This window comes from Schistocerca cancellata, chromosome 5 (genome assembly GCF_023864275.1).
Source record: "Schistocerca cancellata isolate TAMUIC-IGC-003103 chromosome 5, iqSchCanc2.1, whole genome shotgun sequence".
NCBI classification, from domain to species: domain Eukaryota; kingdom Metazoa; phylum Arthropoda; class Insecta; order Orthoptera; family Acrididae; genus Schistocerca; species Schistocerca cancellata.
This window is the reverse complement of record NC_064630.1, coordinates 539,777,908-539,802,196: the sequence shown is the minus strand read 5'-3', so window position 1 is coordinate 539,802,196 and position 24,289 is coordinate 539,777,908.

Below are 24,289 nucleotides of genomic sequence, written 5' to 3'. Positions count from 1 at the left end.
TGAAGTCCCTTATCAATAGCACTCAACACTTCGTGTGTAAAGAGCTAGTTACTTTTCTCAAGAACAATGTTTTCTGTATCCGTGTTGATTGTGTCAATAGACTGTTCTCTTAGAGATATTTCATAATGTTCGAACACAACATACGCTCCAAAATCCTGCTGCATATAGGTGATATGGGCCTGTAATTTAGTGGATAACTCCTACTACCTTTCTTGAATATTGGTGCCCGTGCAGGTTTCCAGTCTTTGGGTACCGCTATTCGTTGAGCGAGCGGTTGTATATGATTCTTATGTGCGGAGCTCTTGCATCAGCATACTCTGAAAGGAACCTAATTGGTATACAGTCTGGACCAGAAGACTCGCTTTCATTAAGTGATTTAAGTTGCTTCACTACTCCGAGGATATCTATTTCTAAGTTAATCATGTTGGCAGCTGTTCTTGGTTCGAGTTCTGGAATATATACTTCGTCTTCTTTGATGAAGAAATTTCGAAAGATTGTGTTTACTAACTTTGCTTTCGCAGCACTGTCGTCTATAGTATTTCCATAGCTATCGTGCAGAGAAGGTATTGACTGCGTCTTACCGCTAGCATACTTTACATACGACCAGAATGACTTTGGATTTTCGGCCAGGTTTCGAGATAAAGTTGCATTGTGGAAACCATTATAAGTATATCGCATTGATGTCCGCGCGATCGCCAATCTTGGGGATTTTACGTTCGCTTAAATCTGTCATACCTTTTTCTTTGTTTCTGAAATAGTGTTTTGACCCCTTTTGAGTACCAAGAGGGGCCAGCTCTGTCGTTTGCTAATTTAGTTGGTATAGATCTCTCAAATGCTGTCGATACTTGTCCAGAGAACGATTTACAATTTGGTTAAACTTCGCCCATAAACCTCTAGGCCATCGATTTGGAACTAAATGATTGTAAGCTACTGTATAAGTAAGATGCTAACCACTGTTGATCTACTGTTTCTAGGAGAGACACTCTCCTTGCCCTCTTGACTCATTTATTAACTTTCGTAACCATATTCGCTATGATATCATGATCACTAATCCCCGACTCTTCACTGACTCCATCGATAAGATCCAGTCTGTTTGTAGCAACAGAGTCCAAGATACTTCATTTACTTTTGGGCTGCCGAACTAGCTGCTCAAGACAGTTTTCGGAAAACGTCTTCAAAAGTACTTCACAAGACTGTTAGTCAGTACCCTCAGCAATGAATCCATAGTCCTCCTAGTCTATGTAAGCATCAACTAGTGTTGCATGATCTGTGTATTTACGCTCAACTGACCGTAGACTGTCTTTGAATGACTCTAAACTGACACAGCGGAGTCGGGTTGCCGGTAAAAACATCGAACAAATAACCTGGTTTCACGTACACTTGTTACGCGCGACCAGATAACTTCACTATCACGCTTAATTTCAACCTCAGTAGAGACAATCTTTATGTCGACTGCAATGAACACTCCCCCTCCTACGGCTTCTAATCTGTCTTTCCGATAAATATTCCAAGATTCGCAAGATATCTCAGAGTGTTTTACTTCAGGTTTTAGCCAGCTCTGAGTCCTAGGAATAATCTGAGATTGAGAACTTTCCTGGAGGATAGAACATTCGGGAACTTCGTTACGAATGCTTCAACAGTTTACTGTTAAGATTTCTACTGTCAAGCTGTCTTACCTCGGCACGCGGTCTAATATCCCTTTTAGAGTATCAACTGGCGAGTGCCCACGAGAGTAGCTCAAACTACCGTGTAGGCTAAGATACCCTCATGTACACTCTACAAATGCAATGCTACCTGAGTAGCTGCTCCCTTTGTGTAGTGCACCGCTGACGTATCAAGCGGAGTAGTACAAATCCCCATTTGATAACGCAGCTAACCACCCGAAACCAGAGAGAGTCTCTTCTGATCCAAAGCGACACTTACCACTAGCCTTCACCTGAAGTTTGCTGCACCCTGTGCCCTTTTTACATCTGTAATTATTCCTCTTGGTATGCACACATAGTGCAGTCTGGATTCCTTCCCCTCCATGGCAGCCATATTCCTAAGTGAAGCCATAATATGTCTAGCGTTGGAGCTCCCAGCTACCAGTAATCCCAGCCTCTGTGCATGCCCAGACATAGCGGGCCGAAAGGCTTCCTCTGGAATAGGACGTGCGACTGCATCTGGCTCAGGGACTTCGTCAACCACAGATATCGCCTGAAACATGTTCGCCAGACGAACTGGTAAGTCCCTCTAATTGGCCTCCGAGACAGCCTCTCGTCGCCTGCCACACCTCGTAGCGACATACAGCTTTAGTATGGGCTGTACCCTGGGGGTTGCAGGCAGTGGACCGATCGAGCGATATGTGGGACGTTCTGGACGCCTACGGATCCCCACGTCCAGCCCTCCACAGTGACGCCTATTGCCAATAGCCTCAAGCTATGTGACCAAAGCCAGAGAGTACCACCTGGAGCTGCCCGCGATGTGTCACCAACTCAGCTCGCGATCCAAAACTGCAGTCACAGTCCCTATCGATACTAGAGGCAGCACACAGTTATGAGAACGGAAGACTGTCTAGTAAGCACACGAACATGCAAGGAATTAAAAAACTGAAATACCATCCACACAGATAATTGGTAATAAATCGTTCTTGTCTAAAACTCATAAATATAATGCACAAACAAATGGTGTAGTTGCCTTATCTGCAGCAGGAACGCAACGTACTCTCCCACTGACAGTCCAACTGACACTTTCTCAAATCGGGAGCTAATGGCATTTGCCTTAACGAAGTATTGCCTTTTTCTGTTCGTGAACACTCACAGTGATGGAATAGTTTTTTTTTTACTTCAGCTGATTATGTAGAATTCTTACCGAACGTATCATGGATTTTATTGCCAGCCAACTGTGAAATTTGTTCACCCTTGGTCAACGTCCAGGGAATGAACTCGTCTGCTAAGACATTTCGTTGCGATTCTAATTGATCACAAATCATCAGCTCTCCGTCAGCACCGCTACTGTTTACTTTACATGTCGAATTCTGAATGGTTTCCGACAGCACGGTATGTCTGCTTGTCAGCTACTACTTTGGCGAAAAGCTTTTGCACCATTTTGGGAACGGTAGCAAGCGTACGCCTCAAAGCAGTTTTTTAATCGCATAGACCTTTTCCTAGTGCATCGCGATTAACGGAAAGTTCATTAGTTTTCGACGAGTTTCATCTCGTTTACTTGATATTTCGTCATACGTACGCTAGAAAACTGCTGCTAAATCTTGCTCTGTCTTAGTAAATTCCTCCACACAGCCAACCATATGGGACTGGATAAACTTTTCCTTCTTTTCAGTGCTCCGTATTAGCCATTTGCTGTCGTGTCTTAACTATTAGCAAATTATGTTAAAACTCTCAAAATTCCTACTTAATTAGAGTATAATAGTTAATTATAGCTCGGAAAATATTACTAATCATAGTAACGCAATAATAACTACGTAGCAGGGCTCGTAATAAAAACAGTCTGTCAGCACTCGAATGACGGTTGCACTGTAATATAATAGAAATATAGTTTACGTAAGAGAAGTTCCACTTACAGCATGTCTGCGAGCAAAAGACTGAACCACTCTGTAGAATTGTGAGAAATCCTCATGAAACTTAACACAAGGAAAGTATTTCTGCAAAAGTAAAAATGTAATTGAATGCAACAGTTCCACCCACTGAAGTCTCGCTGTCTTTTATAATATATGTGAAAAGCACCACATTAACTTTTTAAAGCGTCCTCGAAAGGTCGGCAGTTGTAACATGCCATGTATTAAACGAACAGAAAATGTGAAGTGGTATATGCTGTTCGATCTGGTGTAAATATATTTTAATAAATCTCAATTTTAATGCAATTGAAGTTACAGCCAGTTTTTGAGTCGGTATAGTATCATAAGTGCAGGTTCAATCATCGTCATATAAAAGAATAATTAAGGATCATAAAAGCTAGCTAACACCAGATAGTATACTAATACACACCACACTATTAAATTCAACTGTCCTTTTCATTGTTAGGAATCTAAGCTATCTATAAAATCTCTTAAAGATTTCACAAATGAGGGTCAACAAACGATGTAATACGACACCACGAATATTGTTTAAAAACATTTTGTTACAAAAGACAGCTACGCCAGCGTACCTTTTTCTTAATCAGATAAGAATAAATCAGAGGCCAAGGACGGATTAAATCATGGATATGAATGAGAATTTTATTTGTTATTTTGCAATAACCAGCGAATGGAGTGGATAATAAAATGAAGCACTAAATTATCATTGCCGTTAAGCTACTCAGGATTCGTCTGCTCCAAGCTGAGATAAGCTTCCATCGCAATGAGCCACTCGTAAGGGTGACACAATAATTTCCCATTTTTTCTTGTCAGTGTTTTCCATATGTATCTTTGTTCGTCGATTGTACGGGGAAAGTTCTTATTCCTTACCTTACAAATACACGTAAATTTCATCATCCTTCTGTAGCACCATATTTTAAACGCTCCGATTGTCTTCATATTCGATTTTACCACAGTCCATGACTTCCTAACGTAGAACCCTGTGCTGCAAACGTACATTCTCAGAAATATCTTCCTCAGATTATACCCGATGTTTGCTACTAGCAAACATCTCAGGGTTAGTAATGCCTTCCTTGCTTGTGCTAATCTGCTTTTTATATTCTCCTTACTTCGTCCATCACTTGTTATTTCGCTTCCATGGAAGCACAGTTCTTCAACTTCGTAGATCCCCCAGTACAGCTGAAAACAAACAAAAAGTGTATAATATATTTCTCGTGATTCAAAATATACATGGCTGCTCATTATGTATAAATGATGAGTAGTGTAAGTTACTTTAACATTGTAGGTCACAAACAGCCTAGAGAGCTGATAGGAAATACTATCCAAAGAAGGTAGGAAAACAAATTTTGCTCTTGGAATTAAAAAATTAGCATTTGTTAAACTACCACTTTGACAGAGCACTGAAAGACCCGAGTCGAAACAAGGCCCCGGGAGTAGACAACATTCAATTATAACTACTGACAGCCTTGGGAGAGCCAGTCCTGACAAAACTCTACCATCTGGTGAGCAAGATGTATGAGACAGGGGAAATGCCCTCAGATTTCAAGAAGAATATAATAATTCCAATCCCAAAGAAAGCATGTGTTGACAGATGTGAAATTTACCGAACTATCAGTTTAATAAGTCACGGCTGCAGAATACTAACGCGAATTCTTTACAGACGAATAGAAAAACTATTAGAAGCCGACCTCGGGGAAGACCAGTTGGGATTCCGTAGCATTTGTAGACTTAGAGAAAGATTTTGACAATGTTGACTGGAATACTCTCTTTCAAATTCTGAAGGTGGCACGGGTAAAATACAGGGAGCGAAAAGCTATTTACAGTTTGTGCAGAAACCAGATGGCAGTTATAAGAGTCGAGGGACATTAAAGGTAAGCAGTGGTTGGGAAGGGAGTGAGACAGGGTGGTAGCCTCTCCCCGATGTCATTCAATCTCTATATTGAGCAAGCAGTGAAGGAAACAAAAGAAAAATTCGGAGTAGGTATTACAATCCATGGAGAAGGTATAAAAACTTTGAGGTTCGCCGATGACATTGTAATTCTGACAGAGACAGCAAAAGACTTGGAAGAGCAGTTGAACGGAATGGACAGTGTCTTGAAAGGAGGGTATAAGATGAACATCAACAAAAGCAAAACAAGGATAATGGAATGTAATCGAATTAAGTTGGGTGATTCTGAGGGAATTAGATTAGGAAATGAGACACTTAAAGTAGTAAAGGAGTTTTGCTATTTGGGAAGCAATATAACTAATGATGGTCGAAGTAGAGCGGATATAAAATGTAGACTGGCAATGGCAAGGAAAGCATTTCTGAAAAAGAGAAATATGTTAACATCGAGTATAGATTTAAGTGTCAGGAAGTCGTTTCTGAAAGTATTTGTATGGAGTGTAGCCATGTATGGAAGTGAAACATGGACGATAAATAGTTTGGACAAGAAGAGAATAGAAGCTTTCGAAAAGTGGTGCTACATAATAATGCTTAAGATTAGATGGGTAGATCACATAACTAATGAGGAAGTACTGAATAGGATTGGGGAGAAGAGACGTTTGTGGCACAACTTGACTAGAAGAAGGGATCGGTTGGTAGGACATGTTCTGAGGCATCTACGGATCACAAATGTAGTATTGGAGGGCAGCGTGGAGGGTAAAAAACGTAGAGGGAGACCAAGAGATGAATACACTAAGCAGATTCAGAAGGGTGTAGGTTGCAGTAGGTACTGGGAGATGAAGAAGCTTGCACAGGATAGAGTAGCATGGAGGGCTGCATCAAACCAGTCTCAGGACTGAAGACCACAACAACAACAACAACAACAACAACCACTTTCCTTTATTGTTTGTTTTTGGGGGCTTTAACTAAAATGTTCGGGTTAAATCCATTAATACTAACAACGAATTGGCTGTTTACGGTTGATGGTGGTGGGGGTTAAAGAAAGTTCGCATATGCTCTGGGCTGATTAAACGTTATAATGTTGAAGTACCTTACACCAGTCATGACAAGATCGCGTATTATTTTACACATAATGAGCAGCGCTGCGAAGACAAATTCTCTCATTCTGGCCGTTATAAATTAATATTTAGTTAGTGTCCTGTGGCTTACATCAGGCATACTAGCCGTATGTTCAGAACGAGATTTCAGGAGTAAATACTCACTCAGAAAATTTAATTAAAAGTTATTCCACGTTCGCTTAGCATTTAAAAGCAAGCGGACATTTGGAACCTGTATTGTAATCGCTCTAAATTTTGCATCGCGTCCGAAGAGCAAAAGATTAACTTGGCTAGAGGAACTGCAGAAGGTGAGACACTGTCACGTAGCTAAAGAGGTAAGTCTTAATGATCAACTGATTACCAAGACTCAGACATTATATGATTCAATGGCGACAGTTTTTCAAAGTGTATATCTGAGCACTGGTGTAACTCTTCTGAACAAGACGTTAACTTATTTATGTATCCTATGTTTAACATCGGATTTACAACAATTTTTTATATAATTATGTCTGTTTTGTATAAGAGCTGTAACGTCTATTTATTTCTTACGTATATTTTGTTTTCACTCTTGATGTCAACAAATGGTGCCATGTTTTATAATTTAATAATTTTACATCTGCTTCACTTCTATTACCTACTGTAAATCTATTTTTCATTTCCACTGCCTTTAAATACCACTACATGTTTTACTTTATTCTCATTTATTATACGTCCAAATATGTAAAGGCCGTTTACGTAGTGTGTTGATATGCGGTCATATATTCATGACCACTACAATGTGTATTCCAATATTTGTTTTTCAAGATTAGGAGTATGGCCCTATCTCAGCAAAGCCGTATTCCTTCACCGCAGGTAAGAATCGTCGTCTATACTGAGTTACAATAAGATCTTCGTTTTCGTTGCTTGTTTTGGGGAATGATTTTTAAAATTCTTCCACTTTTGCGTTCTAAGTGCAGAGACAAACTTTGGTTAACCGTGGCTAATGAGTTACCCGTAGTTACTAAATCTAACCCCTTTTCGGTCTGGTATTTATATAGAATTCTGATAATTTTACTACCTCCTCGTGCAAGATAGGACCATACTGTTTTTATGTATGTTCACCGGATAGAAATTCTGAAAATGCCTCAAAAAGGCGAAACGTTAGCAAAGTTTCTGCTGTCATTGCAACCTAGACTGTCTTTCATAGCGAAAATGTTCCACCAAGGTGGCAGCACCACGGTCATAGAGCAGGAGGCCTTATACTTCCTCCTTCCTTCGATTTATTCTCAATCCTCATTCTTCGATCATTGGACTGTTGACTACATTTAATAAGCCTTGCAATCCTCTTCGATTTCACTTAAGGCGGCAATTTTATCAGCGAATCTTATCTTTGGTACCCTTTTACACTGAATGTTAATCCAGCCAACGTACACAAATATCGCAGATGCCCAATATCGCTGAAAACAGACTTTGGAAAAGTTAAGAAATTTCGTGAGTTGAACACCTCGGAGAAGAAATTCACAGTAAGGGACTGATCAAATAAGCATACAATACCAGATCCCAGAAGAGGGGCTTATATTATAAAATAAATCTTCAGTAATGTGAAAATTAGACACTATGAAATAGTTATAAAATAGCAAGTGATCAAAGCCACAGAGTGCATTGCCCTGTTTAAAGCAGAAGGTATAGAAGAAAACAGAGAAACAACAGAATACTCTACTTCACAATTCTGCCATCACTGTTTAAAATGGGAGCTACAAATTGAGAAGCAATGAATAACTCGAACAAAACATTCTAAAACTCTCAGAGGGTATTCGGAGAAGGTGAGTCAGTTTGACATATAACTAGAGTGATCAACAACAGATTATAAAAATGAATGTTCCAATATTTCAGTAACAAGAAGATGAAAACTCAGAGTATCAAAAACTCTCGAAAAAATTTTGATGATATGAATATAACTAAGGAAGACATTCAGACACAAGGAAACTTCAGGGCCAAAATGAAAAGTTCCAAGAGTTTTCGGGGACGGTTGAAGTAAAATAGAATAATCAAGACTCAAGATCAAAAAAGAAATTAGAGCGAGAAAATGAAAAGGTATTGGGAAAATAGAAAGGAAAACCTCACTCGAAAAAATAACTTCTCTCGGTAATTGTTTTACATTGGTCAGAGGCCGGCCGCGTTGGCCGTGCGGTTCTGGCGCTGCAGTCTGGAACCGCGCGACTACTACGGTCGCAGGTTCGAATCCTGCCTCGGGCATGGGTGTGTGTGATGTCCTTAGATTAGTTAGGTTTAAGTAGTTCTAAGTTCTAGGGGACTTATGACCTAAGATGTTGAGTCCCATAGTGCTCAGAGCCATAGTGCTCAGAGCCATTGGTCAGACGCTACTATAACACACAAGGCCTAAAATGAAAGTCACTGAAAAGTGATGTGTACATCTGCACACTGTGTCCATAGATTGAAGATTACAATTATTTCTTAGAAACAGCTAGGCTCACGATTTAAAATCAACACACAAAGGAGCGTGTAGAAATCGCAATAGAGTTTTCGGATAATATATTCAGATATTTATGTTTAGGATGGCTTAAGCACATTTCACACAACTGCATATTTGTTGCTTAAATAATTGTTACAATTCAAATTCGATGTACGATACAAAGAAACTAAGGAAGAGAGTGAAATCTGCTGGAAATAACATTCTAGATTAATGTCCCATATGTGTTCTTTATATTAATTATTGTTTCAGTTTCTGTATTAGATTTACTTGTCGTTTAAATTTGTAACTACAGATTCTTGGTACTAGTTTTATCGTGCGTTTGTAATCGAGATGTAAATCTGATCCTACATCAGTCTGCATGAAGTGGTGGGGGAACGCTTCCAACGCCAGCCGAAAAAACGGTATAGCGAGGTAGTTGGGGTTACACTGGGAATGGGCTAACGTTCTGTCAAGAACGTGTGGTATGAGCAAAGATAAGGGCACTAGTTTATAAAAAAATTCTTCTGTAACTGTTGAAGTCAAATGCTGGTGAATATTCAGTAGTGCTCTGCGTATAAACTATTCATAAAGGTTGCTATGAAGAGTTAGGTATTCTTTATTCATTTGAAGGTTTCCAGAATCATTAAGTGCAGTGATATTCGTGTGACTCATTAAAAAAAAAGAACATAGGACTAACGTAAACATTTTTAAAATACATAAACTTTCGTCTGAGAAAATAATTAACAGCTTATCACTTGCACAAAATAATTCTATTTCAGCAGTTGATAATTTTAAACAGTATCTCAACTTCAGGTACAAAATTATAAGCACGTTTGTGGTCCCACCAACACAGGGAAAAGCTGAGATGCTCTATTTTGTACCTGAAAACATTGTACCGGGACCCGTTGCAAAAAAATTTATGTTAATGAGAGGCTCTAGCAACATGCTGTTTTCCTTAACGATTCCCTTATCAAATGCACTAACAGCAAAATCATTATGCTTTAATAAAATGTAGCTTGGCATTTAGTGGTAAGAAGGTAAATGCAACAGAAAATTTTCTAATGACATCAAGAGGTAAAACTATAGAAATAGCACATGAAATGATGAATTTCGAGATGAGTGCTTCAGGGAAACGGAGATGGTGTCTTGGAAAAAATTTGCACCATGATCTTCGGGCAATAAAAGTAAAGTAAGATCAAAATGCGGTGAATTACTAAGCCGGCTGAGCGTAGAAAGATATCAGCAGTATCGACATTATAAATTCAAATACTTGAGCCATTAAACTATCTTGCGTTCATCTCTAACTGCCACTTTTGCCTTACTTTGCTTAAATAGTTCACCGTCTGCGCCAGAGATAAGGAGCAACCGACCCAGTTTCGAACGATCTCTGCGAGAGCGCACGCTGATTCCACGTTGCAATGAAATAAGGTAAGGAGCAGAAGGGCCAGCAAGTTGGGATGCGACTGAATAGCTTCCTTAATGAACCCACTTTACCTTCTTGGGAAACGTTTTCGGCAGAATGTCTTCCTCAAAGTCTCAGTGAAGCCCGTGAGATGCAAATGTGGCCCCCGGTAAGAAGCATTCCATTCAGACAGGTCTACTGACTGAGTCAGTAACATGATTAAGACAAACTCATTTTTAACGGAACTGTCTTAGGTGCAGGATTCATAGATCATTTCAATTATGCTTTTCATAGAAATGATGTGGAACGAGTCAGTTCACAGAACATGTATAAGTGATTAGTATAGCATTAATGAACATAACTTCTTAGTCCCTCTAATGCAAACTTAAAGCACGTTTTTTATTGACTACCGGCCTTTAAATACAGGTTGATTCTAAAATAAAGAGCCTGCCGGAGTGGCCGAGCGGTTCTACGCGCCACATTCTGGAACCGCGCGACCGTTACGGTCGCAGGTTCGTGAAAGGGGTGGTCAGTTACATTTAATTGAAACTGACATAAATAAAAGCCTTCAATAACAATGCATATAACACTAGAAAGAGGCAGAGCAACGCAACATTTATATGGTAGCACTGTGGCCTTAACGACATTCCGTTACTGTGTGTGGTGTGACCTTGACGGTTGCTCAGAAAAACCTGTAAATGTGTTACTATCAAACATCGGAGCTGATTTTTGTGACTCATAATCCATCAATACTACATAGTGGGGCCTGTAACTAACGAGATGAAGACAGAATCATTAGAGACGAATGACCGAATTACTCTCAATAATTTCTTTCTCGTTGTAAGCGCTGGCTCAAATGGTTCAAACGACTCTCAGCAATATGGGACTTAACATCTGAGGTCATCAGTCCCCTAGAACTTAGAACTATTTAAACCTAACTAACTTCATACACATCCATGCCCGAGGCAAGATTCGAACCGTCGACCGAGGCAGTCACGCACTTCCGGACTAAAGCACCTAGAACCGCTCGGCCACCGCGGCCTGCTGTAGTAAACGCAACGCATTAAAATGATCGGCATTGAGTCTGAAGGCCACAGTGTGCTAAGAGCTATGTCATATTAATAAATGAACGCGATATGTGTTCCTCAATTACGTCGCTTCACAATGATTTGCCGACTCCTTTATTTCCGCCAAAGCGGTCTCAATCATGATTTGCACTGAAACATGTGAATACACAAATCTGTTGATAAAAATTATAATAAGTTGTTTTTCACTTCTGTTTCGTATTTAACTTTAAGAACATAGCCATGTAACATCGAATAACTTACAATACGACTCTGCTCGCTAAGCCGGCCTAGGAAAACAGCATTTGGGTAAAACGTAGAGAGTCAAACTCTTATAAAAGACAAGCGAAGAAAGTGTTTCATTTCAGCCACAGTGTGATTCTGCACCGTTGATTTCCGTAGAATTAATTCTACATTGCCGCGCGGGGTAGCCGTGCGATCTTGGCGCCTTGTCACGGTCCGCATGGATCCCCCCGGAACCGGTTCGAGTCCTCCCTCGGGCAAAGGTGTATGTGTTATCCTTAGCATAAGTTTGTTTAAGTTAGCTTAAGTAGTGTGTAAGCTTAGGGACCGATGACCTCAGCGGTTTGGTCCCATAATATCTTACCACAAATTTCCAGATTTTCAATTCTACATGACGGGGTTCATGCGTAGAGATATTAAAAAATATCATGTATTGAAATACAAGAAAACGCGTATAATCCCGAAAAACAGGTTTGTATTTAAAATTACAGGCAACAAAATCCTTTACCTAAAGCAGTGATTCATCGCCACTTGAAGGTCTGAAGCTATCCTACAAGACGAAAAGGCTTCAAGGCATCGACCAAAAAGTCAGGGGACTTCCTCAATTTAAATGCTATTAGACTGTAATTGGATGACTATAATTCTCGGTAGAAGGTGGAAATGCTGTGGTCGTTTTAGAAGAACATAGTTGCTTTCCTTTCTTTTTTTAAAAAAAAGAATGTGCAGTTAGAAAAAGAGAAAAGGCATGTAAACAAGATTACATTTAGCCAAATACAACACCATGCATTTCTTTCTTTAAGAAACGCCAGATAGTTACACTGTTGCAAGTTTTGACTCAGGATAACGATATTCCTTTCTTTGCCGATTGTCTCAACATAGCTCAAACACGCATTTACTGAATTAAAGTGAGTAATTTTTAATGTCAAAGTATTTTTCATTGTTTGTGATTTTTTCGAAATATGAAACTAATACCTTAGACTACAGTTCCGGTTACTAAGATCAAGTAGTACCACGAAATTTAAATATTGACCCTATACATTCGTGATAATCTCTAAAGTATTTTCACATCATACACTTTTCTTGTAGAAAAATATGGTTATAGGCTACACATATATATTATTTTAAGTGTGGATTGATGCCGCCAGATCCGTAGGCGACGGTAGTTGAATTGAGAAAATTTTTACTGAATATAATGCAAGTAGACTCGATGTCTTCCGATGTCCGTGTGACGGCAGATGAAAAAGTTTTGTTGAATACAATGCAAAGTAGTGTCCATGTCTTTCTACGTGCGGGCGATGGTAAAGGAATATAGAAAATTTTTACTAAATACAAAGCAGCGATTCGATATCTTCAGGTACACAGTGGCCTCAGGATGAGAGTGGAGAAGAAGGATGTGTTCTGCTTCCCTGCCCGTGCTCAGCCTCTTCCCCCTCACCCCCCCTCTACCCACCCACACACGCCACACACGCCCATAGATGAGTCGGAGTCAGATAAACGTCAGCGCGTCATCAGTTGATTTGCAGCAGTCTCCGTAGACAGCTGGCGGTCGCGTACGGACAGCTGGAATAGGGGTGGCGGTGCCAACCCTCCTCATCAATATTCGACGGTTATTATGAAACAAGGTGGGAAAGGCAGTATCAGTGCACGACAGAGGCTAGAGGTCGCCAAGCTGCCACTGTCTAAATACCTAATAAAATCGTCTATCGTCGTTGACCAAAAATTCCAGTTACTTGACGCGGTCACGAGCCGCAACTGTATGTACTTATATTATTAATTAATTTTAAGTTGGTACTATTATCTGTGTTTGGTGGCCTTAACCACTAATGCGAAGATTAAACTGGCCTGTTTGCTCCTATTGGAGTCCATGCTATTTACTCTAAATCCTTCCCCACAGGCACTGCAAGAATTTACATTCATGGCAATTGGGTGTATCTCACGCACAGCGACGAGATTAAACATGTGCGCATACTCAACAAAGCATGACAACAGTTATGTCCGCAGTAGAGCCCAGTTCTGTCGGCTTCTGATTTTCATAGGCCACTCTTCGCGGGAATACTGCACAGAAACGTGGCGAGTGCTCTACAGAAAAGTGTTTTAATATTGCCTGTTGTTTCATGGGCTTTTCTGTTTACGACGAATTCATTATCTGCCTCCACTATACTTGAGGCTGGGCAGAGGTGATTACCTCTTCACTGTGGGCATTCATATTTTTCTTCGGTACTTTGTTTCCGCATCAGTAAGACAGTGTCTTTGCCCGCTGCGTTATACACATAAAGGGCCATTTTAAAGTACAGTGTTCGTTCGTCTGCGCACGCAACCTTTTCTTCACCAAAAGTAGCATTTCTTTTGTTCTAATACCAGGTTCGTGATAATCTCTAAAGTATTTTCACATCATACACTTTTCTTGTAGAAAAATATGGTTATAGCCTACACATATATATTATTTTAAGTGTGGATATCGTTACTGTCTGGCTGTGTTTCCAGTTGTGGAATATACCCGTCAGAAACTTTCATCTTGGCCCAGTACTCTTAATAACAAAAATAATGACGCAGAAAGGGTTAGGATACCAGGCTTTCTAGACCCGCACGTGATGTGGCCTAAGGTAACTTAACTTTCGGAAAGAGACGTCAAATAAAAAATCACTAAGAACACAAATGGTCAAGTTACAATAGTTACTCGCTAATTACTTAGCGTTCTCAAATCTTTAAAAAGACAGCTCATGGTTTGTTTATAAACGCAGGCTTCCTCGGCCATTGCCGCAGTCAATAAATTTTTATTTGTTTGTGACAGCATTGTCAACATGTAAGACAACCGACGTTTCGGTCACTGTTGCAAGTAACTCTCTTCAGGTTGTTCCTGTTTACAGCTGAATGAGAAAACATTGTTTCTTGTATACCTGCAGACGTGGCTGTTATCTAAGCCTGATAGGCTTATTCGGCAGTAAATAGAAACACTCTGAACAAGGTCACTTCCAACAGTCATCAAAACGTCGGTAATTTTAAATATTGACAATATGATTACAAACCCAGATAAATTTTATTGACTGAACTCATGGTTTACTTGCCCTTTTCACACCACAAAAACACGAATACAAAAAAAGAAACTGAAACAACATTCGAAGTAGATGACAACTCATTACTTAAATCTAAGGCGGATTAGTAAAATCACAATGTAATGATCTACAAACTAATTAGTTCCTTTGGCTTACCGCTTAAATCAAGGACTGGCACAGTGCGTAATTTATCGCACAGTTATTTCCAAACACACACGGTATTATTCTATTGGCAGATCACTTTCAGTTCTAGGTAGCGTTTAGCACTATGGTTTAGTATTATTAATAGATTATGATGCTTGACAGCATACGGATTTCACATTTTCTCCCATGTTCAGGCTTTCGCTGCACAAATGTTAAATCAGGTCGCGGTAGGAATCTGCTGTCGCAGTTGTGATCACTCAAACTTTCAGATTAATCGGCAAACCTTGTTCACATGCAGTATTTTAAGACATGAGTTTAAGTAAGGGTGTCATCTTACTGTTAGTCCACTTGACGCATCGATTTATACATTACATTTCCACGGATAGCATCACATAGTTCATTACAAGACAGAAAAATATACATCACATCATTGATAAAAATATGCATATATACAGTCTTATAAAAGAAACCTACCGAATATCATCTTAGGTATCTCCTGCTTCACTGCATTCCTTTTTGCCCACAGAATGGAACAGGTTTCGTGTGAAAAGATTTCATGGGGAGTGACTTTCATGTGATTTATTGTACGTAACATCTTATCCCTTCGTGTTTACTGGAGAAAATATGAACAAATGACAGTAATAACTTCGCCATTTGAACCTTCTGGTTGTTCACTAGGGCACACAGATTCTTGCGCCTTGCCGCAAATCTTATTGGTGTCGGGCAAATCGCTTTTCATACTAGCTGGCCCAGGCTAGTGACACACGCAGCACTTTACTGGCGACTAATTTTAAGTTACGTTTCTGACAGAAACTGCCCCTACGTGCTCGAGTACGAATAAAGTTCAACACCATTTCTCCACCCCCCCCCCCCCCCTTCCACCCACCTACCACTCATATGTAGTGGGCAATTTCCGCTTCAGAGGACAATTACTGCATCTTCCGGTCGTAGCAATTCCATGCCCAGTAAGCATGGCACAGATAATTACTTCACAATAAAAGACGTGCTCTCAACGGTTACGTTCTAAAATATTAGCTCCACCTGTACTTGTTTTTCTACGATCTGTGTCTAGGAGCCAACATCCTTCGTTACAATGTAATTTGGTACCGGCAACGTCGGAATTTTAACGGTCTCGCAGATCCTTCTGATAGAAAAAAATTACTCACCAAGACATTAATTTTTCTTCCCGTGTCTATAATTACTTTAGTTGGCATTCCGCCCACAAAAGCGTGAACTGCTGTCTAAACCAGGTCTTCAAACTGTCCTGTATGTGATATGGAATCATTACACAATTCATCGCATAAGCACTAAAGAGCCAAAGCAACTGATACATGTGCCTCATATCGTTTAGGGCCCCTACGTGCTCGCAGAGATGCCGCAACAAGACATGGCATGGACTAGACTAATGTCTGACGTAGGGCTGAGACCATGAAACCTTCAGCCATACGAGTAGGATGGGGTGGAGTTCGTTTTTGAACAGCATGTTGCAAGGCATCCCACATATGCTCAACAATGTTCATTCCTGGGGAGTTTCGTGGCCAGTAGAAGTGTTTAAACTGGGAAGAGTGTTTCTGGAGCCACCCTGTAGCAATTCTGAAGTGTGGAGTGTCGCATTGTCCTGCTGGAATTGCTCAGGTCCGTCGGAACGGACAATCGACACGAATGGATGCAGGTAAAATGACGGAATGCTTACGTACGTGTCACCTGTCACAGCCGCATTTAGACGTATCAGAGGTTCCATATCACTCCAATTGCACACGCCCCACACCTGTTGACATGCAAGATCCATAGGTTCATGAGATTGTCTCCATACCCATACACGTCCATCCGCTCGATACAATTTGAAACAAGACTCGTCCGACCAGGCAACAGCCCGTTGTCGGTGTTGATAGGCCTAAGCGAGGCGTAAGGCTTTTTGTCGTGCAGTCATCGTACACTGACACTTGTGTGCTCAGCGTTGTATTCTGCAGCAATTTGCGGAAGAGTTGCACTTAAGTCACTTTAAACGATTCTCTTTACTCATCGTTGGTCCCGTTCTTGTAGGATCTTTTCCCGCCGCAGCGATATCGGAGATTTGATGTTTTATCAGATTCTTGATATTCGCTGTATACTTGTGAAATGGTCATACGGAAAAATCCCCATTTCATCGCTACCTCGGAAAAGCTGTGTCTCATCTCTCGCGTTCCGACTATACGGTCAAACTCACTTAAATCTTGATAACCTGCCACTGTAGCAGCAGTAACGGATCTAACAAGTGCGCCAGACACTTGTTGTCTTACGTAGGCGTTGCCGACCGCAGAGCCGTATTCTACCTGTTTAAATATCTCTGTATTTGAACACCCATGAATATACCAGTTTCTTTGCCTCTTCAGTACATCTATTCCGTCGTTGTAAATTAACATATTTGTTGCTGGGTCACAACGTGTTCTCCATATTATTTCTCGGTCGATACCGAACACCTCTACTTTGTTCGCCGATTGGTTGGGGATCGCTCTTCAGTGACCTCAACCACTCATGTAGGCTGGAAAGTTGCTGTGTCCAAGCAGTAGGTGATTCAGCAGAATCTAATGGTCCAGTGCGGTCATCACCTGTACAGACGTTGGTCCCCGGAAAAAAGCGGTTGCCACTAGTTTCCTTTGTTCGAAGGAGACCAGTACATATGTGAAGATATGTTACTACCCATCTGGTATTCGGGATGGTACCGATGCTGATTATTTTTGTGTCACCTTGAGAGCCCTGGACCGTGTTTGATCTAACTGTTTTCATGTAGAGAACCAGCTGGATGTGGGACACCGTTGCCACAAGCGACGTGATTCCGACAATTGTTGCTCTCATTCGCAGAATGCTATGTCGTCGTGCTATCGTTGCCATTAATACGCTTGGCGGCCTCGTAAATAAGATCAAATGAATCCACCACACACAGTAAGTTTTGTACGGTTTGTTCCCGCGCATGAACCAGTTTTTCGCGAGTATTTTTGGCTACTGGCCTTTCGGTATCCCTGTGACATCTATGAGAGCTACTGGATTGTCTAAGCAGCGTGTTTTTCCTAAATAGTTCTCAAAATATATTTTGAGACTGCCCTGTTTCAGGTTGTATGTCTCGGGATTAAACACTTCATTTCTTAAACGAGCTTCTACATGCTCTGATCAATATTCGTAGGAAAAATATTGGTCCAAAGTTGAACAGGTTTCAGGGGTTGATGCTGCCCACAGCGCGGATTCCTCTTACATGTACACTGAAGCGCCAAAGCAACTGGTACAGGTATGCGTATTCAAATACAAAGATACGTAAACAGTCAGAATACGTCGCTGCGGTTGGCATCACCTATATAGGACAACAAGTATCTGGCGCAGTTGTTAAGTCGGTTACTGCTGCTACAATGCCATGTAATCAAGATTTAAATGAGTTTGAACGTGGTGTTATAATCGGTGCACGAGCGTTGGGACACACCATCTCCGAGGTAGCGATGAAGTGGGGGTTTTCCCGCACGACCATTTCGCAAGTGCGCCACGAATATCAGAAATCTGGTAAAACATCAAATCTCCGACATCGCTGCGGCCGAGAAAAGATCCTGCAAGAATGGGACCTAAGACGACTGAAAAGAATCGTTCAACTTCACAGAAGTGTAGCCCTTCCGCAAATTGCAGCAGATTTCAATGCTGGGTCAGCAGCAAGGTCAGCTTCATCGATACGGGCTTTCCGAGCCGAAGGCCCACTCGTGTATCCTTCATGACTGCACGACACAAAGCTTTACGCCTCGCCTGGGCCTATGAACACTGGCGTTGGACTATTGATGACTGGAAACATTTTGCCTAGTCGGACGAGGCTCGTTTCAAATTTTATCTAGCGGATAGACGCGTAGGGGTATGGAGACAACCCCATGAATCCATGGATCCTGCATACCAGCAGGGGACTGTTCAGGCCACTGGCGGCTGTGTAACGGTGTGGGACGTGTGCAGTTGGAGCGATATGGGACCTCTGATACGTCTAGATACGACTCTGACAGGTGACACGTACGTAAGCATCCTGTCTGATCACCTGCATCCATTCATATCCATCGCCCATCCGAAGATTTTGTGAAATTCCAGCAGGACAATAAGACACCGCACATGTCCAGAATTGCTACAGACTGGCTCCAGTAACACTTCGGCTGGCCACCAAATTCCCCTGGCATTGGCATTATTGGGCATATCTGGGATGCCTTGCAACGTGCTGTTCAGAAAGATCTCCACCTCCTCGTACTCTTACGTATTTATGGGCGGCCATGCATGATTCATGGTGTCAGTTCCCTGCAGCAATACTTCAGTCGCGTCCAAGCGATGTCGTGTTGCGACACTTCTGGGTGCTCGCTGGAGCTCTACACGATATTAAGCAGGTGTAGCAGAATCTTTGGCTCTTCGGTGTATGATACTACACACTATAGTCTCTGTCTCCCACTCTAAGTTGTAGGTAGGATTCTCTTAAAACTTAGGCTTAAAATGATGGGATGTGGATACTTTTTCTCAGGTGTGTAAACGTGGAACTGCCCTATAATAGCACGGTGGTTAACGTGGGTGCTGCCCCGTACTGAATCACACAAAGACTCCGGACACAGGCTGCGATATCCAGAATGGACTGATGACGCGGAATGGGCTGATTAAATTGACTAGTGTTACCATACTTTTCATTTGCACGTGCCGATGAAAGAATTGTCTCATGCGGTAAGATCTTAATCATCCCACGTCCTTGTTTCACATTATAGACATGTGTATAAACGTTCTCACAACATCAGGTAAGTCACAGGTTAATCGAGTGGCTATCTGAAATTTCTGACCTAATCCATGTCCTATTTTCCCTCATGAAGTCCGTGGTTCAGATACGAAGCGCGGCAACAGTCTGTACCAGAGCACGAATTTCCTTCTGGGCTTTTTCAAACACGTCAGTATTCTTCTCTGAAATCCATTCGGTAAACGTCTTTTTAAACTGTTCAAGCTGAGTAGACAGGATTTGGTTTATTCTCTGTTGTTTCTCAAGTGACAAACTGTTAACTTGTTACTTCAAATCTGAAGTGCCAAGTTAACAAAATTAAATGGTTCAAATGGCTCTAAGCACTACGGTACTTAACATCTGAGGTCATCAGCCCGCCGGCCGATGTGGCCAAGCGGTTCTAGGCACTACAGTCGGGAACCACGCGACCGATACGGTCACAGGTTCGAATCCTGCTTCGGGCATGGATGTGTGTGACGTCCTTATGTTAGTTAGGTTTAAGTAGTTCTGAGTTCTAGGGGACTGATGAGCTTAGAAGTTAAGTCCCATAGTGCTCAGAGCCATTTGAACCATTTGTCATCAGCCCCCTAGACTTAAAACTACTTAAACCTAACTAACCTAAGGACACCACACACATCCATGCCCGAAACAGGATTAGAACCTGCGACCGTAGCAGCCACGTGGTACCGGACTGAAGCGCTTAGAACCGCTCGGCCACAGGGGCCGTCGAAAAGTTAACGGTTTGTCACTTGAGCAACAGTAGAGAAAAAACTAAATCATGTCTACTCTACGTGAACAGTACGACATAGTACCTGAGCAGTGGCGCCTTCTATACATTTCTGGCGTTAGCGGCGTGTCACCTCTTTGCCTTAAATTTCTTTGCCGTGGCGTGATTGGCCACGTGCACTTTAAAAGGAGCTGAGTTGGAAGGAGGTACGATCTCCCCCCTCTCTTCCCCTCCCTCCCTCCCTCCCTCCCTTCTTCCGGTCCCCCTCATCTCCTTGCGCCTGTTTTGATCATCGTCAGTGTGCCACATCAGTGTTGTGTTTAGTGCTGTTTCTCCTGTGCGTCAAGAGGTGTGATTTTAATTGTGTACTGCCTTGAGGTTCGCCGTCAGTGTTTCTTCTGTGCTACGCCATCCGTCGATACCTTTTATGCTCCAGTCATACTGTGCCTTGTGTTCTTTTAATTGTCGCAGTGTGTGGATTTTTGTGTGTGCTACTTTTAAACAGTTTTTTTATCTCCATTTTACAGTCACCCCGTTTTTTTTATCTATTGCCTTCCATGATGTTCCCCCTTTTTTATATCTATGTTCACCATATTCTCTCCTTTGTTATTTTTAAATGTCTGGTATTGTTTGTTCTATGTCTTTCGGCTGAAGAGCAGCGCATATGCTGCTGCCAGCCCGCCTCGATGGGGAATTGAAATACAATAAAGAAAAAAAAAGGAGGTACGAGCTCTTCCGGGAGAGGGCAGTACTCTATTGCAACGAGTGTGATACGGCTACTTCGGTCGCAGCGAGTGGTCAGCCCTCAATCAGTGCTGGGCACTGTTGGCTTAGCGTGACGCACAGAAGCGGCACAGCTGAGTGGATCGGCGTGGCGAGGCCACGTTGGCGAAGCGGAACTGGGGTTAGCAGTGTCCACAGCGAAAGCCGTTGCCCTCCGTGGGCGATTCAGGCCTGAATGTGGCTGCGGTTTGTCCTGCACGCAGTACCTTCAGCACCTGTGCTGCAGTTGCTGACATCATCCGCTCGATGCTCAGAAGTACCAAGTTGTTGGCGGTTATTTTTCTGTTGTTAACCACACCGTGTTGTGATTGCGCTACTTTATCTGGCTCAGCAGTGCCTGAGTTTTACCCCTTTTACACTGCTATTCACATTCAACTGAGTTTGTTGTAATGGGCATGTGGCCTGAGTTTAGGGTTGTGCCTTAAAAATGGGTTTCCATGGTTGTGCCAGGCACACATCATTTAATGTGAATCCAATGAAAAACACTGAGCTCCTGTAGTTCTTTTCGTGATTCTTGAACTAAATTCAGTCTAGGCGGTGTCACTATAAACACTGTAAGTTTAAAAATTTTCTGCCGAACATTACTCTCGTTTGGTATTACATAGGTTAGTTAAGCCACTCCATCGCTCAGTGCTTCTATGTGCTGTGTAATTAAATACTGATATGCTGTCAGTTTGCACTGTGGTTATGTAAAAAGGGAAGGAACAACAGGACTACTCGTAATTAATTTTCACCCCTTTGTCTAAAACTTGGTCTATATGAGCCACAATATGGGCTGGCTGGTATTTACAGAAATAATTGATTTCTCTGATCGGTTAATTCAGTGTTTGCTGTATTGGATTAATGCTGCTTAAAATGGCACAGACAAGAGTCACTACGCTTGGTTATATATGTATTTATTTTCCGTATGTTGTAGAGTGCAACTTGTTTCTTTGTGTCGTGTCCGGGCCCACCTTAGGTGCTGCCGCCGTCAGTGGGACTGTGCTCTCTCAAGGGTGTCATAGAGCAACAACATAATCTTGATGAGAACGTGCTTTAAGAATTGTTTTTATTTTTAGCTATAAATCATGCTATTTAAATACGGTGAAGTTGATGGTACTGATTTTATTGGTCCCTTCAGGCTGTAAAATAGACAAACTAAAATTTCTGTTTGAAGGAATTTGTTTTTCTCTAAAAAATGTTTATATAAATGCAGTAAAATTATTGCTTGATTGAAATTCTCTTGACAGGGGATTGGTTGTATCTCTGCGATGATTAGTTTTTCATGGAATTGCGATATTTGAATCAGAAGTTTGAGCTCCGTTGAGATATAATTACATTAGGTGTACGTAGGAGTGATTTTGTCTTACATTGAGGCATTCATAGATAAACATCTTATTTTGCTTAAGAATTTACTCTTTTATTTATTATATGTGTGATATTTCACGGCTAATCTGCGCTGGCTCCAGTCTATATTTTCAATATACTGTCAGTTTTAGCTTTTCATTTTGTTGTTACATGTTAAATAAAGTTTACCAGCTAGGAACGAATTACTGTAGTCTATGTTGATACCAGTGGGCCATGCTATTACGCTGTTATGTTGACGTAAATAAAGGAATTAAAAATTGTATTGTACCCATAAATGTGTCTGGTCCTCCTACTCCCACAGTCATGTGCTCTTCAAGCACCTTTCAGTACTTTCCATTTTAGTCTGAGTACTTCTCTACTTCTTCATATCCTCAGGCTATTAGTTTATTTGGGTAGTGCCACAACAGGTTGAAAAATCCTGTTCTGATTATGCACAGCCTTCAAATAATCAACGACAGCGCTTGGGAGGCGTCAGACATCTGTATATGACACTGACCTCCAACGTGGCAGACCTAAACCGCAGCGAAATCTTTGGGGCTACAAGCCTATGACATGGATGGGCATCTACAAATCCCATACTAACAACAAGTGAGGCGAACCAGATTCGGGTACCATTTCGTCGCCCACGATCTTCGTGCAGCACTGTACTGCAGTGGGCTGCCCAAAGCTCGTAATGACCATGTGGAGATGGTTTTGTAGCTTCATGGGTCAACACGGCCACACACTGAAAGTCAGCGCCAGCTTGTGCTGTTTTCTCCTTGGGCTACCTATGAACCATACTTTGCAGTTAGCGGTCATCAGCCGGTGTTGTGTTTTCCAATACAACAGGACAGAAAATGATTCAAATGGCTCTGAGCACTATGGGACTTAAATTCTGAGGTCATCAGTCCCCTAGAACTTAGAACTACTTAAATCTAACTAACCTAAGGACAGCACAAACATCCATGCCCGAGGCAGGATTCGAACCTGCGACCGTAGCGGTCGCGCGGTTCCAGACTGTAGCGCCTAGAACGGCTCGGCCGCCCCGGCCGGCAAACAAGACAGATCATAAAACATACGTATACGGTAGTGGACACGTAGTCTAATGACATCGCTGCAGTGTATACCAGATTTTGCCAGAAAGCAACATGACCACACGGTCTAAGCTTGAAAGGAAACCTCGAATCATGCTGACAGACTGAATGGTGTACGAAAGGCGCATTGTAAGTCTAGTTTGGAGGCGCTGTTCTCGTTGGTAATGCACTTCTGTATTCTGAAACGTCCTTGTCTCAAAACAGATTTGAGGAAGTTTAAAAAAAACTATTCAAGTGACGAACAATTTACTTAATTTTGCGTTTTATATCTGTTCGTTCAAGGACAAGACCAACTGTCATATCATTAAGACACCCTCGTTTAGCTGCTGTGTGACTATTAAATATTGTCTACGAAAAATTTATTTAAAATACAAATCGTAGTAGTAAAAAGAATCAAATGTACATGTGCGATAAAACTCCTACAGTACGTACTCTGATAAAAAAGCGTGTGTATTAAAGAAACGAAACTTTCGTTTAATAAAGAAGGAATATGGACGTATAGGCAGCAGAAAATTCGAGAAAGTGGGATACCTTCTCCATTTCTTTAAAACTAATTACATTCTTTGGCGAAATAAGGGCAATAGTCTGTGTGCCTTTTAAACTCATGTCTATATTCCACAAGTAGTTGTGTATGTCGATATGCCGTCGCTGGAACAGCCTACATTTTTTAAAGGTTTTCTCTATAGTATGTCATCTGTTGG